An 18,815-nucleotide genomic window follows, 5' to 3' on the forward strand; every position below is an offset into this window, starting at 1 on the left:
GTTAGTAGTTTATCAATGAGATGAAGTAATTGCAATTGCAGCAGGATACTAGATCCCAAGCTAAAGTGAATAAGCATTGACTTTTTGTTAGTGCCATGCTTAGTACTTAGTGCAACTTCTCCTTTGATTAACTTCAACTTCTAATGTAATATCACTAAATTTATGTTTGCTTTCAACTCATAAAATTAAACTCAAGCACGTTCAATCTCTCAAAAGAACTAGATGATGCATCATTTGTGATAATTACTCTAACTTGTTTGGATAACCATTCCAACAAACTTTTATAGGAGAAGACAACAAACTAAAGTTGTTTCCTTCTATATTATATATCCACTTCTTGTTTCTTTCTATAGCTTTGAAACACAAATTGGCATTCTAACATTAATAAGAGGTTAAGGAAATTAAGAAACCTATTTAAAAATAGAAAACTACACAATTGGTTATTGAATGCTATAATACATTGTTGTACCAACAGCCATAAACATTAGACAAATGAATTCACTATTAGAAAGTTTCTGCATTTGAAAAGAATCCAAAACAGAAAAAATTCTACAACTTTAGGAAATAAGGCCACTCATTTGACTATTTTCATATAGTGATGCTGGTGAGTGATGTTACTATGCTGCTAATGATACAATTCTTTGGAGTCTAGTCTTACAATTACAATAGGTCATGTAATGCTAAACTATATTGCCAATCTACCAAAACTTGATCATTCCCTTCGTCGACGCCTCTTTTGACGAATGTACCAAAAACTCAATAGCAAAATACCTGCCTGAAGTAAAATATATGAAGCATAAACAACATAAAGATTCCTTACCTTGTGTTAGTCCCATAGATCAATTCCTTACCCACAAACATAAAGATAACACTAAATTACCAATACAATAGTTGTTCCTTTTCATACCTCATCTCCATAGAACAGGTCTAAGTGCTTGTTCCCAAGAGAATCACCATTTCTTTTTACAGACAACCTAGGCCGCTTAATGTTAGAAGTGACAGAGGATGAATTGAAACCCCTTCCCAAATCAATGACAAGAAAATCGGGTAGTCTTCTATTTCTTCCTCTTACTTGCAAGTTGTAGCCCTTAGTTCCCTAGATTTCAAACCTTGTGTCAGTTCTGCAGATCAATTCCTTACCGATAATAGCTGAATATGCCGAGAAATTTACATCAGCTATGTGAAGAGTCAAATGACCAATCCAAGGCCAAATTGTCTCAGAATAAGTAAAATGTATGAAAATCAACACTTTCCTTTTAATTTGTATGAAATGGAAGTCATTTTTTAACTAATTAAAACATTAAACATTTTATTATCTAAAAATTTGTTTAATAATAATGATAATCTTCTTTTGATATGAAAAGCATAACAAAAAATTGTCATATTATTTATTTTTGTACTTTTATATTTTTTTAGTCATTTGACGTTAATTTATCTAAATAAGTAGAAATAAAATTTTATAATTATTTTTATATATAGTAAGTTGTTTTATAAATTATCTTTGACATTAAAATATGTTAACTTGTGTCATAAGCTCTCTTAAATGTACACAAAAATATTTATAAATTCATGTCATCACAAAATAAGTTGCATTATAAGTTTTTAAAAAGCATAACAAAAACTTCTTCATATATATTTTTGTTTACATCAGTTGACTTGGACTTTCATTCATAAATAAATGGAAACAAAAATATATATTTGCTTTTATATATGGTAAACTGTTTTATTAATCCTTGACATTAAAATATGTTAGCTTGTGTCATAAGCTTGTACATATTTATAAATTCATGTTATGACAAAATAAGTTGTATTACACCAATGATATTGCACTACTAAAACAAACATTCACTATCTACAAAATTTATTGCCAAAACAAAATGAAAAAATACTTCAGTTTTTATTATAAAATATTTTTGATAAAAAATATCTATGAATTCTTTTTAGAATTAGTTTTTTCAAAAAATACTTACAATTTTGTTTAAAAAAAAGATTATTTACAGAAAAATAATATTAATACCTGCTGATTTTTTTGCATTAATAATAATGTTATAGGTTTGTTTCTAAAAATAAAAGTTTGCAAGAATATCAAGTCAATGAATCTTTAATATTATATTGCTTCATTTTTGTTTTGCTCTTGAATTCTTGTGCATAAAAGCCAACCCAACTCCTATGTTTGTATGCCTAATCTTAATTTATATTAACTTCATTAGACGTGTAATTTATTTGAGTTTGATTTGAGGGATATAAAGTGTTATATCAATTATGTTGTTATTGATTTACAAAAAAAGAATTCCTTGGTCTTACATGTGCTTCTAATATTATATCTGATTATTTTACTTTTTAATCTTTATTTTTTATAATACACTTGTAATTGTCGTCAAATTTCAAGTTTTAGTTTGTATCACAAAGGCAAAGGCAAGTCTGAGACAATGATATGAAATTGTTAATAAACTATATTCGTACATTTTTATGAAAGGCAAATTTGCTTCCATCAAAGTTACAAAAGTTCATCGCATATTTACTTTATAGTTTACAAGTTTATCCAAATCCAATCATGATCGCATGCAAATCCATGGAGGTGTAGGCACACACATAATCAAGAGAGAGCAGGGGTTGTTATTCAAAGTGAAGCAAGTGAAGCGCCCTAGGTCGACAATCAAGGTGATGCCAATGTATTTTTGCATAGTTTGATAGTAGTGAGTACAATATGCTTTATTCTTGACACTAACTCTCCAAATTGTGATTTCAACACCTAAAAGCACTTGCTTACACGAAAGACACAAAACCCAAGTGTATGATTCGAAATAGAGATAACACATAATGAAATAATTCAAATAATGCAATAATGCATGAAAATGGCCTAAACTAAGGTATGAATGCAAAGAATATTCAACTAAAATAGACTGATAATGAAAACATAATGATGAATGTTTTTAAATGAAAATATATCATCTCATTTCAGGTCTAATTCATAAAATGATATCCCAAGAAGCAAAAATTTCACAATGTTTTTAGAATAATGAATAACTTGTTGGGTCCCTAAGTGCAATTGATTAATTGAGGCAAGACACAAGACACTAAGATAGATAATCTTTGAAGCTTTACTTTCTCTTTATAAAATATTTTCTCTTATGTTTCTAACCTAGAAGGCACTTACCTGCCAACTAAGCATGAATTTTTCACTCAAATGTTATGCACTTGCCACACTTAGCCTCAAAGGAGTGCATCCTTCCCTAGTAACATATAGCCTCAAAAAGGTGTCAATTTACTACAATATTTTTTTTTCAATTGACAGACAATTCTCCAGTAACCAAATGCTTGGCACTTGCCATACTTGGTCTCAAAGGAGTGTTTCTTTCCTAGTAACATATGGTCTCAAAGGGTGCCAATTTCTTTTTAATTTTTTTTTGTAATTGACAAACAATTCTCCAGTAACCAAATGTAGTGAGTGTCACCATAGAAACCGTACAAAAAAATATTTCATATCTCATTTAAGTATATTATTGCAAAAACTATCTTCCTTAAGTGTCATGGTGTCAAGACTCACAATGTTGTGTGTGAAGTTTCCCAACAAGTACTCATGATCATGAAACATATATGAACAATGTACTTAGAAAATCAGTGAACAGACTTGGAAGTAAGAGTTAAGATGATGAAGTTCCATTTAAACATGTCTTTTGATGAATAAACAAGATGTAATGTATATGCTACGTAGATGCATTAATGATGTAAAGATGACAAAAAAGATGACATGCATAAGAATGAAGAATACAATGCATTTTGCTAACAAAAGATAAATTCACGTCTAAAGAGTATAGAAAGTATCTTAATTGGATGCCACCTTAGATAACTCATTCCGTTTCCATATCCTAAGCAAACCAGTCCCATCTCCAGTGAAAAAGAGTCCTCTATCAGCGCCTAACGCAAAAGATGTAATGTCTTTCCTAGCAAATAAACGACCCCTCTCTGAAAATCTATAAAGGAAAAGGACATGGTTAAAATATGCAACAATATCCAACACGGTAATATGTAGTAGTATAAGAGGAAATATAATTCAAGTTTACTTACGATGGCAATTCGTACATGCAAACTAAATTTCCTGTACAAGAGGAAAAAATATTGGCTTGCCATTTGCATCATGCATCCCAAAAAGTGATATAATACCCTGTATAATAGCATAATGAATTTTGTGAATTGACCAACTTCTTTAATACTATTGTTAGCTTGTTTTCTAAGAAAAGTACAACTAAATGATTGGGTATCTTACGCTTTGTTCGTTGTGTGTATATACCACAGTCAAAGTTCCCACTTCTGTCATTGCCCAAATTTTAATTCTGTCGTTAGATGAACTTGAAAACAAATATCGTTCCCAACAGATAAGGGATGTGACTACACCAGTATGCTCATTAAGTGTCATTGTACATTGTAATGTATCTATATTCCAGACCTGAAGAAAACATGATAACAAGATTTGTGTAATGAGTGATAACTAATTTAGTCACTTTGTAATTCAAGAAAATTTGACACAATACAAGAAAAAAATATTTCGACATCAACTCACGGTAGACATACCTTTATGCTTTGGTCCATGGATCCTTAATACAACATATTACATCTAACAATTAGGCAAACAATTAGGCAAACTACAAATTCAGTGTGGTCGATCAGTGAACCAACCAATTCAAAAAGAAACTTAGTTTCAGAGCTTTCTCTCCATGCAAGTAATAACACCATCCTAAAAGTTTTAATAATTACATAATACATAAATCAATGGACACTAGAAACAAATGTTTAAAAAACAAGAATTCATAACCTAATCAAGGAAAAAAATTCTAGCACAAGTAATTACGATGAAATAATTGATAAGGTAAAAGGTACTAGATGTTTAGTGTAACATCCCAGCCGAATATTACTAATTTAAATAATTAAAATAGGGATATAAGTATAAAATCGCATTTATGATAATTTCTTTTCCCAAAACGCGGGAAAATTTAAAACTTTATTTCAACGCACCAATTATAACTAAAATTCACGACATTCAATTATTACAATTATTAACTATTTATAAAACCATTACAACAAAAAAATAGTCCATGAAGCTTCTATGAAGAAAACTATTAAAACTCCCATAGCTGGCCCCCACTCCGACTCTAGGCATCTACATGCTCACCTGCATCAACATCTGCTCCCATGTAACAAGTTACATGATCATCACCACAGACACATAGAAAGGGTGAGCTCAATTACAAAAAGGCATAATTAAAGCATTTCATAGCCATAACTCGTGTTAGCCCCAAACCCTCAATCCTCCACTTCCAAACATTCTTTTGGACGCATCTTGATTCTACACCCTTTGATGAGTACACTGATTGATCTTTGTTGCACGAGTGTCCACTCGCCCCTCTGAAGAAGGCAATCATCTGAAACCTCATCATACGAGCCACGATCTCGCACACTTCACTGGACTTCCTAAACCTCTAGGCTACAACCTAGAGTGGTCACGTGTTACCACAATACAAGTTACACTCGTAACAGGGCCCCCAGCAAAGCATCACCCCATGACCTCCATCCAAAGCGGTGCAAGAATCCTCCTCGCAATCCAACGCTACACACAAAACCGTCTGGCACACCTCTCGCATCGCTAGGCAAAACTTGGATCCAGACCGCCTAATAGACACCTCATGCCGCTAGGCGCCATACGCTTTCCAGAGCCTCTACCATATCTTTTCCACCTGGCGGGATTACATTTTCCGCCAAACACCATGCATTCCAAGCTTCTCTTGTTTTCCCGTATCACCTGACAACACACCCCAAGCCGCTAGGCAGCACAACCAAAGTCGCTAGGCACCACAGCAGTAGCATCACTACTACTTGTTTTTGGCACTTTGAAGCAAGTTCCAAAGAACTCCAAGCACTATACATACAATCCATAACATGAAATATGTTTATCCAGTCATAATCACGTGACTAGATCATAGTCCGACACAATTCTGAATAACCAAACAATATAAAGCAGGACAAATACATAACCATTGTTCAAAATATCGCACAGGCAATAAAACAACAATAATATTAATAATAAAAATAACAACAACAACAATAATAATACTAATAAAAATAAAAATAATAGTAATGAAAACAATAATATAATAAAATGAAATAATAATAATAATAATAAAACAATAAAGCTAATAAGTTAAAAGAATAATAGCAAAATAATAATAATAATAAAATAAAACAATAATAATAAAATAATAATAATGATAATAAAATCATCAATAAAGTTAAAAAATGATAATAATGACAATAATAATAAAATAATAGTAAAATAAATAAAAATAATAATAATAATGCTAAAATAAAATAAAATAAAAATAAAATATTAAGAATAATAGTAAAATAATAATCATAATAATAATAATAATAGTAATAGTAATAATAATAAAAATAATAAAAATAATAATAATTATAATAATAATATATAAATAATAGTAATAATATAAATAATAATAATAAAATAATAATTATAATAATAACAATAACAATAATAGTAAAAATAATAATAAAAATAATAATAATAACAATAATAAAAATAAAAATAAAAATAATAAAATAAAATAATAATAACATGTTAATAATAATAGTAAATAAAATATTAATAATAAGAATCATAATAATAATAATAATTATTATTATTATTATAATAATAGTAATAATAATAATAATAATAAATAAATAAATGTAAAATAAAATAAAATAAAAACAATAATAATAATAAAATAAAATAATAATTATAATAATAATTGTGCCAAGGAGAAAAATTTTAAACATCACAACAAGTCAAAAAGAAGAATCATAATCATCATAGTAGGGATGGAGTCACAAAGAGTAGTCAATAAAAGAGAAACCACAAGCATCCATACATACTCTCTCTAAAACCACATATGACAAACATAAGGAAGTTAAACAATACAAGAATTTGATTCAGGAGAAAGCTTTCATGCATCAATATATAACACAATTGTATATAATATCATTAAAACAAGAAAATGGCAGATCCCCTAACCTAGAATTCTAGCTCCAAAAGTACTCTTAGAATCCTTTCTTACACAATAATTGATCTCCCATTTGAGTACCTCCCTTGGGCACTCCTTCCACCCTTCCAACACTCTCCTAGGTTCTGATTTTAGGGTTCTAAAACTCCCTTTTGGTAGCCACACGAAAATGCCTTTCCAAGAGCACCACTCTCCTCCTTTTCATCCATTATTAGCCTTATTAATTCTCCCTTAATTACCCAAAATGAAAATGACAATTAACCCATTAACATGTGAGTTTATTGCAGTGTAACAGATTATTCCATGCCTCTTTAGTTCCTCTTACGGCTACTAGGCTTTCTAGGTTTTCCCTAACATTGCAGAACCAAAAAAATAATAATAATAAAATGCAAATAAGTCAAGGCTAAATTGTGTTAGCCAAGGTTCAAACCTACCCTTACTCAATTACTAAACAATTTCACAACCATTCAACCAATTCATATTTCATCATGATTTATGCACAAATGTGCTTATACATTAAGTCACGAGATCTTATCCCCACACAAAACAAATTAAATAATTTCTTAACACCATAATGTCATATACAAGACTTGAACCTAAGACCTTTCATATAATCAATTACCCTCAACCACTTGAGCTAGTATTATTCCTTGTCTTCTCTCTCCACATTATTTAACTTAGAGATTCCCGCCCTCGCATTTATTAAATAAATATTTATTTATTTATTTATTTATCCCGGGTCTTACATTTAGATTATTCAAAAAAATTTAATGTAATGAAGCATAAAGCTCAATCAATTATTTGACCACATAAAAAGAAAACAAAAAGTAGATTTTAACATAGATAACATTTAACTTCTATATGGATTATTACCTCTACCAGTAAAAAGGATGTTGTTTCCAACAATCATGTGAAGGATCCGTCCTTTGGGTCCATCAAGAGTGTATTGTAAATTAGTCTTGGTATTCAAAGCCTTTATCACAAACACATCCACAAAATCAATTTTCTTATACTACTCCTATAAGTAGAACATTATTATAATTAAAATAAAACAAGGACAAAAAAATGTTTACCTTGATAGCATTCTTCAAACCAACAAAAATCCATGGCCCTTCACTTATCAAAGAGTTAACCTCTGTGCCAAAATTTATGACTTTAAGGGATTGACCTGTATGGCAATCCCATATCCGAATAGTGCCGTTAGTGCTTCCTGAATTAAGTTTGTTGGTTCCAGCTAGAAGTGTAATTCCAGTTATAACCTAATGTAAAAAAATGTAATCATATCAATTTCAATTGAATTATTATTCTAAATAACCATTATCGAAAATATATTTTATATTACTAATTATGAATTTTGAAGTGAAAACCTTTTTATGTTGGTGAAGCTCTATTATTGTGGAAAATTCATCACTTTGAAACCATGAATGCAAATTGATGCATTGTTCACCATACAAACACTTGTTGTTGGTCCAATACTTACATATAGTATGAGATGATTTTTTGGACACTACAACATTTGTCCCATCCCTATCTTCACTCTTTTGAACCAAAGTTTTCTTGGACTTGGAAATAATCTTATAAGATGAATGACGCTTTTTCCACAAATTTTGCTTTTGACATTGATACTAGGATAGGAAGTATGTGGCGACAGTGTTTCTGCGTGCATAAATTTGCACGGTTTTCTTTACATCTCCCAACTCGCCAGTATATACAAGTTTTTCCACAAATTTCTTTATTCATCTTCACTAACTTTGCATCCATAATACTCTAAAAAATAAACATTATAATTACATCCCATATGCAATAATTATTCAATTATTATAATATTTGTCAATTTTATATATATATATATATATATATATATATATATATATATATATATATATATACACACTACAAGAAATCTCCTAAACAATAACCAATAATTGTTAGTAATTATAGTGATCAATTTAGATACCAATCTACAAACCTAAAAATTATTGGTTACTAAAACAGTCACTATTGTGAATAAAAATTTGTAATTGGTCTTTAAAATTAGCTACCAAGGTTTTGGGATTGGTCGCTAATTAATTTAATGATATTTTAAATTTCATTAAAAATATATTATGATTTAAAACTACTAAAATTATTTCGACAAAAAGATAATTAAATCACATACTAGAATATGAAAGTTTAAATTAAATGAAAGATAATTGACATGAGATAGAAGATTATGAAATATTTTTTATTTTAGATTTTGCATTAATTTATCTATTTTATGTTCATTTATAATAGTAAATAGATTAGTAAAAATATAAATAGATTAAATACATAAATAAGATAAATATACAAATAAATTGGATATATAGAAGAAATATATAGAAAGATAAATAATTGGACTAAAGATATAACATAATTAAATGAAACATTACACAAAATAGTAATAGAAGCAAGGTCTTGGAGTAAAGCCATTATTCCTTACAGTTATCCAACGAAAGCATAAATGAACTAGGTTACACCATGATGCCAATAACAAAGTATAGAAAAGGGGTCAACAATAACTTAAAATAAAACCCAGAGACAAGATAATACATGGGCCATAGCCCTAGAGAAAAGCCCAATTAAACGGAAATCCAGCCCAGGTAGGTTACGCAGCGAAGTCACCATTTCCCTGTTGACCATGAGTATTTCTCACATTTGCTCACATCAACAAGTTGATGATCATCGCAAAAGGAGAAAATCACACACATACCAATCAAACAAGCAAAAGGGTAAGCTAGAGCAGAAAATGATTATCATACAGTTACATACCATTTCATAATTCAAGATGCATATGTCAACCAATCACGTTATGACTTGCACACAATACACTAAGACTCAGACACAACTCATTTGGATATATATAATTAGTCGGATTCAACGGATGCTTGCACTCGTGGTGGCTTTTACTGCTCTACCAAGCTACTCTACCGAGCTAATTGTTCTAGTGTCTCATCCCCCACACACAAGGTTATCCCTTAATGGGTTCCATGCCTCCTGCTACTCTCATGCTTTTAACATAACAGAAAGATCTCACTCAGGCGAGAGGGTCTCTCGCTCACGCGAGCTTCTTTTGTCTAGGTGAGGGCTCAAGAAGAGCGGACATTGGCTTGCGCGTTCTCTTGATTAGGCAAGACATCCTCACCTGAGTGAGATGGGCTCTCGCTTAAAATAGGAGCTCGCCGCCTGAGCGACAGCTCGCGCAGCACCTAGGTGGGTTTTCTAATACTCTCGCTTAGGCGAGATCCACTCGCTTGGGCGAGATTATCAGATCTTCCCCAGTATTCATGCAAGCCAGCATAGAAATCAACCAGGGCAAGGCATAATATATATTTATATTGACTTAAAAGCCATAAAATCACCCAAGAGCATAAAACGAAACTGCTAATGCAGCAAAAACACATACAAATGTGAACCATAACTTCCCTTACCTGGAAAGAGCTAGAAAAAAAGTTTGACACCAACAACGAAACACAACAACTCCAGAAACAGATTAACCAGACGAAGCAAGAAAACGAGATTGAGCTCACTGGATCAAGATTGGGGTTAAACCCTAGTAGAGCATGGCTGTAGCTTTAGGACAGAATGCAGGAACTGATTTTTCTGAAAAGTGACAGTAATGAGAGTGTTAGATGGTTTAGGGACTTGGACTCCCTATGGGCCTGCCCTAGGCCCAACTGATTTGGGGCAGCCCCTTGAATTTAGGGCAGAATAATAATAAAGAAATTAGTGGGCCTTACATTCTCCCCAATAAAAAAATTTTTGACCTCAAAAATGAAAACTTACCAGGTAAACAAATGCGAATGTGATTTCCTCATATCCTCCTCTAACTCCCAAGTAGAGTCACCGGTCCTCTGTATCCTAGATGACTTTGACAAGATTGACTAGTTTTCCTTGACGTTCCTCTACTCGGCTATCTTCCAAAGCCACTAATGGTACTTCCATAGTGAGATCCTCCCTAATCTGCACATGCTCGACCTCCAACACATGAGACGGATCAAACACATACTTCCTCAATTGTAAGACGTGGAATACCGGATGGAGGTTTGCCAACTAAGCAGGCAAAACAATTTCATAAGCTACCGGCCCAATTCTCCTCAAAATCTGGTAAGGAAGAAGGAAATTAGGAGAAATTTTCCTTGAGTAGAGAACCCTTCCCACACCAGTGGTTCGAGTCACCCTTAAGAACACATGATCTCCAACTGCGAATTCCAAAGGTCCGCATAGGCCTTCTGCCTACTCTGAGAAGCCTGCATCCTGTCTCTCACCATCCTTACCTTCTTAGTAGTCTGATCTAATAACTCTGGTCTAACAAGCACTGCTTCCACATCTTGATATCAACAAAGAGGGGTCCTACACTTCCTTCCGTATAGAGCCTCACACGGTGCCATGCCGATGCTCGCATGGAAACTGTGTTGACATGAGAAGGCAAGGTGGTATGCTTCTTGAAGATTTGATGAAGATTGAATGAAACTCTTTTGAACTATCTTGAAACCATTACCATTGGAATGAAGTCTACATTGATGAAGGAAAGGAGATTTGATGATATCCATGTTGACCAAGGTTGGAACGTGTGCTCTCCATGTAGTTACATCATTAAGAATGTGCATTTGAAGTGTGTAATTCATTTTGTAGACCTTATAGCATTAATTAGATGTATTTGGTCTTAGGTGTGTCTTTTAATCTGTTGAATGGTTTTTCAACCGGTTAAAATGTCTCTTTTAATCTATTGAATGGTTTTTTAATAGGTTAAAAGGTTGGCTGCAATAGTCTTAAACTGCAACAAATTCAATCAGTTGATTTAGTTTTTAATCGAATGATTTCACTTAAGTCAAGTAAAATCAACCGATTGATTTGAAAATTAACCTGTTGAATGTCGTAACAGTTTGACTATAAAAGTTGTGATTTTCGAAAGAGAGGTCTGTTGATCAGTTTTGAACATGAAATTGCTCTGGAAACTTGTGGAAACTCTCTCCTTCATGATCATACAGTTTGTAGCAGTTGAAGATTGATCTTTGATCAATTCTTGAAGGTTTTGGCTTGGTTTGAAGCTTAGAGAAAGTGGTTTGGGGTAGGCTGGGTTATGCTACCACTGAGATTTGATCTTTCTCAAGCTTTATGTGTGTGCCTGATGGTTTTCCAAGTCTGCAAGAGGGTTCTTGCTGTGCTGGTGTGATTCTTGTGTGATTCAAGAGTCTTTTGTAGTATTTTTGCATATTTTGGAAGTGTAAGGGTGGATACACTAGTGCAGAATCGTGTTTTTACATCGCCTTATAGGCCTCGGTTATTGCAGAACCGAAGCCTATAAGGACGCGGTGGCATTTTTGAAATTTTTCGAACTCTTTTGCCTCGGGTCCCAATCCAACCGAAGCCTATAAGGGCTTTTATGCTTCGGTTATCACTCAATTGAGGCCTATAACATGTCAGAGTTCTCCAAATTTTCAAAATTGCCATCGACAGCAAAGGCTTTGGCCTCGTGTGGAATAGGACCGAGGCCTATTCCACTTTATGTCTCGGTTATTAATTGAACCGAGGCCATATCCCTTATTTAGGGTTCCAAATTTGAGAATCCAACACTGTTTATCTTCATCCCAAACTCGAAGCTATTGTCCCTCTCTGCGCGAACTCGACCACACTCCATCGCACCATTGCGCCACCGTCCACCACAGCCACCACTGTTCTTTGACGAAGGTTGTCACTGCTCTGTGCCACTTTGTTGCGACGTTGTGGGTTCATTCCAGCAAGTTCGTGTTCGTGGCGGAGAAGAATGAGGTCTTACGCAGTTCAGGGGTTGTTGCCGCAATGGTCTGATGTGGTTGCTTTGATGAAGGTTCGAAGGTGCTGCTGTGGAGGAACTCTGGTTCGTTCCAGCGCCTCACTCGTGCTTTGGGGTTTCATATTGGTGGCAGATGACTCGCATTCTTTTGTTAGGCGCGATCTGGATTGCTTTTCCGTTGAAGATGGAGGCAGCGTAGTGATCTCTCACGATTAGGGTTTCAAACGGTGGTGAGGTTTGTTGCGGTGGAGTTCGTGGCGAAATGGTGGTGAGGTTCATTTGCGGCGAACGGTGGTGAGGTTCGCTACGGTGAATCTCTAAAAATTTAGAGACTCTATGGCCTCGGTTTCTAGGATAACCAAAGCATAAACGTGGATCTATGGCTTCGGGTCACACCCGAGGCCAAAAACCTTCACCTTTTGGCCTCGCCCCAATATGCTTCAGTTCGGAACCGGTGCAGAACATAAAAAACAACCGTTGCCAAAAGCCCTTCCTACACTGGTGATACTTTGTAAATCTTTTGAAATAGTGCAAAGTCAAGCTCAGGTTACCTTGACAAACTGGATGTAGCTTAGGTTTGAGTGAACTAGTATAAAAATCTTGTGGTGTCCTCTCTTCTCTAACCTTTCTCTCTTGCATTTTCATTTTAAATTTTAAAGAACTTGTGCTTTAATAATCGTTTTCATGTTCTTGCATGTTTCCATACCATCTGCAACATTGAGCATGTTTACGTAATGATTTGGAACCTATCTTGATCAATCTTGTGCATTGTTTCTGGTTTAAAACTCAAATATGCATTTCTACATTTTTCCCAGTATTTTAGTCGACTGTTTTCCTATTTCAATCGGTTGATTATACCATAACAAAATTTGTTTAGTAAAATCAATCGATTAACTCTGTTTTGGATTGATTGAAAGTGTATAGTTCAGTACTTTTTGCATCCTAACTTCTAATTGATTCAATTAAAGGTGGTTTTTAGCTTTCAAAGATAGCCTAAATTTTTAACTATGCAATTCAACCCCCTTCTTTGCATTAATTTATCTCTTTTATGTTTATTTATAATATTAAATAGATTGATAAAATACATAAATAAGATAAATATACAAATAAATTTGATATATAGAAGAAATACATAGAAAGATAGAAAGTGGACTACTACAATTGTTTTGTATAGAAATAAGAAAATCTAATATTATAAACTTTTATTGTATAATATTTTAAATTTAATATATATATATATATATAATATTTTTTATAAATATTTGATATATAAAAGAATTATATAAAATATAGAAAATGAACTCACGTAAGGAAATATATATATATATATATATATATATATATATATATATATATATATGTATATATAATATTGTTTTTTATAAATATTTAATATATAAAAGAATTATATAAAAATATAGAGAGTAAACTACACGTAAGAAAATTTTTATAACAATAATGAAATTTAATCTTATATAATATATTTTGAAATATATATATATATATATATATATATATATATATATATATATATATATATATAAACGAATGTAATATAATATAATTGAAAAAAATTTAAGTGAATTTTATGTTATTTTACTCATCTAAGAAATAAATAATTTTAAAATTTGAAAAGGAATATAAATTTAGTGAAATTTAATAGAATAAATATTTTTCAAAAATTCAACATTTCATTCCCATTCCAATGATTTTTCTGTAGGATTATATTTTAGATAGGTACAAATGAAGTTGTAACATATTATTGTCCATATGTAAAGAAAATAGGATTATATTTTAAATTGGTACAAATGAAGTTGTAACATATTGTTATTGTCCAAATTTAAAGAAAAAAACCGTAAGACATTGAATTCACAGAACTAATATTTTAAAAATTTAGGATTAAAAAGATGAAATTTAAAATATTTTATTTTTGTGTAAAAAAAATAAAAAGAATTCAAAATTTTAAATAATATCACATGATTTTCGTCTAATAATTTATTAGTCACTTGAAAGAATTGACACAATAAAATTATAAGAGTATAAAAATTTAAATTGAATGAATAAAGAAAAAGATAAAAAAATTTAATATATCTTTAATAATATATCCGCACAGAATCGGTTATCATGAATAAGAAACACTTCACAAATAAAAAAAATCAAAGTCTGCGATGCAATCCATAAAAGGTGAAATCTATATTGTTTTAAGTACATTAAATAGATTTATCTGAAATCCAAATATTTTTTTTTATTTCAAACCCAATTAATTTAGTTGTATTTGGATTAAATAATTGTTTTTATTTTGAAAATCTAAATTTCAATCTACTTAGTTGGATTTAGATTGGAACAATGGATTTGGACTGGATTAGATCATTTTTTGATTTAAAAATACAAAATCGAGATTTTTAAATAAATAAATACAATAAGATAAATATAAAAATAAATAAATAAATAAATTTGATACATAAAAAGATAGATAAGTGGTCTAGATATAAGAAAACTTTGATACTCTATTCTAGAATTAAGATATTATATATATATATATATATATATATATATATATATATATATATAATAGGCAACATTAAGATTGTTATAAAAATATAGGTATAAATACACATTTAGTACCCAAACTTTTTCGGAAAGTTCAATTTGGTACCCGAGCTTTAGAAATGTTCAATTTGGTACCCCAATTTTCTAAAGAGATTCAATTTGGTCCTCTCCGTTAGGTTGGAGTTAACTAACACCGTGTCCGTACAGGACACGTGTCAAGCCATGAAATTTTTTTTTTTTTTTCAAAAAAAATAATTTTTTTTTTATTTTTTTTTTCAAAAAAAATAATTTTTTTTTTCAAAAAAAATAATTTTTTTTTTCAAAAAAATAATTTTTTTTCCAAAAATTTAAAAACTGCCACGTGTTAGTTTATCATCGTGCCACGTGGCAGCTTACAATCATGACATGTGGCAGTGTAATAGTTATTTTCAATTTAGTACCCTAATTTAAATTTTTGGTTCAATTTAGTACCCAAATTTTTTAAAATGATCCAATTTCGTCCTTTCCTATTTGAGACCAAATTAGTAAATAAGCTTAATTATAACTTATATAAACATGTTAAAATAATTGTTTTGAATTTATACATCAAATCACTATACCTAAATATTCAAATTATTTTAATCATGACAAGTGTAAAAAATTTCATGTATAAAAAATTACAAAGGTTAAAATGTGAAAAATAAAATAATTTAAGTATTTAGGTGAAATGATTTGATGTATATATTAGAAAAAGTTATTGTAACATGTATATATAGGTTGTAATTAAGCTTATTTATTAATTTGGTCTCAAATGGAAGATGACGAAATTGGATGATTTTAAAAAATTGGGGTATTAAATTGAACCAAAAATTTAAATTGGGGTACTAAATTGAAAACAACTATTACACGAACACGGTGTTAACTCCAACTTAACGGAGAGGACCAAATTGAATCTCTTTAGAAAATTGGGGTACCAAATTGAACATTCATAAAGTTCGGGTACCAAATTGAACTTTCCGAAAAAGTTTGGGTACCAAATGTGTATTTATACCTAAAAATATATATATAAACACCAAACTATGGTCTTCCCCCATTTAAAACTTCAGAAATTTTTGCATCTAATGAAACTTTCTTTTGCATAATCTATGGAGCTTCCATCATTAGCGATGATTGCTACATTTTGATGACTACCAAGACATGGTGGCAAGGGAACGCTATTAGTGTTAACAATCCCTCTTCTATCACCATTAACAAAATAATGTGCCTTATTCTATGTCTTAACATGTTCATGATAATTGGGTTTCTTGCACTCCTAAACAAGAAGACCAAACTTGTTTGCACTGTCATACAAGTAAACTTTGATGTTTGTAACTCCTCCACATGCATTAACATTCTTTTGTCTTCGTCCACACGATGGAACCCTAAGACTTAAAGTCGATCGTGTGAAGAAAATCGGTTTCAGTTTTGTATATCTGTAGGCATAGGCTTTCCCTATCTAAACATGTCTTGTTGTCATGGAGTAAGAACATTACCATGCTGACCTTGTGGTCTTTGTAAGCAAGTCTTGTTAACACGAGGTTGCAAGTTGACCCTTCAACGGTGTATGAAACTTCTGCCTTCTCGAAGAATGATTCATCATCCCACTTGTGAATCATAGATGTGGTCATGTTGATGGTTCATATGTTCTCAGTTGAAGATGGGATGGAAATGGAAGACTAACTCTATGACACTAAAAATAAGAAACGTTGTTGGTTCTCATCTTTTTGTGTGTAAAATAGATGCAAGACAATACAAAATGATGGATAGGATAAGTTGAAGAGTGTAATGTGAAGTTAGTTATTCAAAACACTAATAACAAGAACTAAACTAACAAGGTATACATTGTGTGCTTTGATGAGCATGGCTGGGATGTTCACATGCCAAAATTGTAAATACACTGTTTATAGAATCATATTTTTGCTCTCACTATAAGGGAAGCATTATTTGTAAACACCCATTTAATTAATAATGCTAATTAAAGGAAATGTCATACTGGATAATATCGGAAACAAAGGTCTGGGGTATAGACACTACTCCTAACATTTAACCAAGAGAAATCTGAAGAGAAATTTAGGCACACCAAGACGCCAGTGGCCAAAGTGGAGTAAGAGTCTACAGTATTCAAAATAATTGCCCAAGGGGCAAACAAGTACATGGGCTACAGCCCTAAAAGAAACTTGGACGACATAATCCAACCCAAAGCTAAGTAGTGGAGTCTTCATTATCTTATTGACCACGAGAAGTTTTCACATCTGCTCACATCAATAAATTGATGATCATCGCGAAAAGAGAACACCACACATGCAGAACATACAACAAGCAGAAAGGGTAAGCTAGAGTGAAAAACGATTTTTATCATACCAATGCATATAACTTTCATAGCCAAAGATACCAATATCAACCAATCATGTTATGACATGCAACCAATACACTAAGACTCAAGACACGACTCATTTGGATACATATAATTAGTCAGATTCAATGGATGTTGGCGCTTGTGGTGGATTTCCCTGCTCTACAGAGCGCTTGTGGTGGATTTCCTTGCTCTATTGATTCTACACCCTTTGGTGAGTCCACTGATCGATCTTTGCTGCACGAGTGTCTACTCGCTCCTCCGACTACATGCCACCACCTAATAGTCCACACGCGGGAATAAATTTGCCACGGCCTCACACCACGACACCAAGTGGAGTTCCCCAAAACGAACAAGAGTCTGTAGTTGTTCCTAGACTACGTAACAAACTTTATCAAATGCACTGAAGAAGGCAATCATCCGAAACTCCGCCGTACAAGCCACTATCTCGCACACTCCACTGGACTTCCTAAAGCACCAGGCTACAACCTAGAGTGGCCATGTGTTACCCCTATACACGATACACTAGTAACTGGGCCCCCAGTCAAAGCATTGCATCATGAACATCACCTAAAGCTATGTAGAAATCCTCCTCGCGTACCAACTTTGCACCAAAACCGCCTAGCACGCCTCTCGCATCGCTAGGCGAAACCTGGTTCCAGACCGCCTGGCGGGCATCTTACACCGTCAGGCGCAACACGCCATACGAAAGCCTTGTCGTACCTCAAGCCGCTAGTCGCCATACGTTCTCTAGAGCCTCTACCAGATCTTTTTCGCTTGGCGGGATCACATTTTCTGCCAAGTGCCATGCGTTCCAAGCTTCTCTGGTTTTCCCTGATCATGTAGCAGCACACCCCAAGCCGCTAGGCGCCACACAAGTAACATCACTACTACTGGTTTTTGGCACTTTGAAGCAAGTTCTAAAGAACCCCAAGCATTATACATACAATCCATAACATGAAATATGTTTGTCCAGTCATAATCACATGACTGGATCATAGTCCAACACAATCCTGAATAACTAAACAATATACAAAAACAGGAA

The 18,815-nt window shown here is 32.3% G+C and overlaps 1 pseudogene; it reads right to left on the reverse strand.

The window, feature by feature from the left end:
- Window positions 1–3,826: 3,826 nt before the first annotated feature.
- Window positions 3,827–17,045, reverse strand: LOC114180652 (annotated as a pseudogene).
- Between the last annotated feature and the right edge of the window lie 1,770 nt (window positions 17,046–18,815).

Source organism: Vigna unguiculata, chromosome 4, assembly GCF_004118075.2.
Source record: "Vigna unguiculata cultivar IT97K-499-35 chromosome 4, ASM411807v1, whole genome shotgun sequence".
In the NCBI taxonomy this organism is placed as follows: domain Eukaryota; kingdom Viridiplantae; phylum Streptophyta; class Magnoliopsida; order Fabales; family Fabaceae; genus Vigna; species Vigna unguiculata.